Source organism: Biomphalaria glabrata, chromosome 8 (genome assembly GCF_947242115.1).
Source record: "Biomphalaria glabrata chromosome 8, xgBioGlab47.1, whole genome shotgun sequence".
NCBI classification, from domain to species: Eukaryota; Metazoa; Mollusca; class Gastropoda; family Planorbidae; genus Biomphalaria; species Biomphalaria glabrata.
The window spans coordinates 18,237,164-18,239,329 of NC_074718.1; positions in this window are offsets into that span (position 1 = coordinate 18,237,164).

The window sequence follows — 2,166 nt, forward strand, 5'->3', positions numbered from 1 at the left end:
GGTTCCAGTTTTAATTCAGACTCCAGCAATTTTCTTTTTTTTTTAAACAGCTTTTGTAAAGGCAGCACTGAAACCCTCCTCTTGATAACCTCTCCCCCACACACACATACACACACGGGTCCATAAAAGTGATTAGACCATAGCGCACTGAGCATGCTATAAGCATAAAAGTTGCGCTAAACAAAAAACAATTCTTAACAATATTTCCACTTGTACACATTTATTATTGTTAGTCTAGGTTCTAGATCTTTTAAAAATCAAATGACATGATTGATTCAAAATAACCTGTGCTATTTCACTCAATATATATAAGTTTTCTTTTTACAAAGCTTTTTTTTTTTAATTTCTGGATCTTCGGGCACCTCTGAGTCCTACCAGCTTTAATGGGTACCTGACATTTTTGGGGAAAAAAATAAAGGCGGTTGGTCATTGTTCTTGGCCACATGACACCCTTGTTAAACGTAGGGCACAGAAACAGGTAACCTTTACAAAAAAAAAAATTACATCATCAACCTTATAGACCACAAGGTCTGAAAGGGGAACTTTATATTACTCTATCAACTCACTCACTCTGTCTATCTCGTACACATTATGTACACATTAGTTCTCCCACTTCCTATTCTCAGATCAATTTGAAAATGTGCACAATTATTTATGGTCAGTCATTGTCCCTAACAAAAGCTGAGTTGATTAAAAAAATAAATAAACCAATTAATTACTTACAAGTAATTAATTTCTTTGATATAGATAAAAGACATAAATCTAACAGTTTTTAGATAAATGGCTGTAAATGTGCAGTTCTTTCTCTTATATATATTATGTTTTAAGAAGAACTGTTTCTATTGAACTTGTTTCGTTCTGTTCATTGAACTAGAGTGTTTGATCTATTTCATTACTACATAACAAAGTCAGTCTCCATTACCTTACACTACTTAACAAAGTCTGTCTCCATCACCTTACACTACTTAACAAAGTCTGTCTCCATCCCTTTACACTACTTAACAAAGTCTGTCTCCATCACCTTACACTACTTAACAAAGTCTGTCTCCATCACCTTACACTACTTAACAAAGTCTGTCTCCATCACCTTACACTACTTAACAAAGTCTGTCTCCATCACTTTACACTACTTAACAAAGTCTGTCTCCATCACTTTACACTACTTAACAAAGTCTGTCTCCATCACTTTACACTACTTAACAAAGTCTGTCTCCATCACCTTACACTACTTAACAAAGTCTGTCTCCATCACTTTACACTGCTTAACAAAGTCTGTCTCCATCACCTTACACTACTTAACAAAGTCTGTCTCCATCACTTTAAACTACTTAACAAAGTCTGTCTCCATCACTTTACACTACTTAACAAAGTCTGTCTCCATTACTTTACATAACTTAACAAAGTCTGTCTCCATTACTTTACATTACTTAACAAAGTCTGTCTCCATTACTTTACACTACATAACAAAGTCTGTCTCCATTACTTTACACTACTTAACAAAGTCTGTCTCCATTACTTTACACTACATAACAAAGTCTGTCTCCATTACTTTACATTACTTAACAAAGTCTGTCTCCATCACCTTACACTACTTAATGCATACAAAGGAAAGTTGTCTTCTTAATATTTTATATTGTTCAAGAAGCTTGCTAAGTACCTCAAGAATTATTCGTAACCCATGTTGAGAAACTCGACGTACCGAGTCAAGGTCATCTAGGTCAACTGTAGACTTCACTCCAATTCTTGTCATTAGTCTCTCAAAACTTGACAGGTATATCGAGAACCAAAACACTTTCTATACGCGAATAAAGTGTCTAATATTTTAGACATATCTTATTTTGAATGTATGCGGTCAACAATTCGCAACAAATAGGATTATGATCTGTGCCTCGCGGAAACAAAACAAAAGTGATCAACAAATACAAAAACTTGTCGCCTTTGTTGCCAAGACTTGAGTATCGAGGTGAAATTTAAGATTCTTAGTTCGCCTACTTACAACTTGTTTTGTCAGACAGACATCTGAAAAAAAAGGCGCAGAAATATCTGAAAGCCAATGTGGTTTCAGAGCCGGTAGAGGTACATCTGACATGATATTTGTTCTGCGACAATTACAAGAAAAATGCAAAGAGCAGAACTTAAACCTATACGCTGCCTTTGTGGACCTCA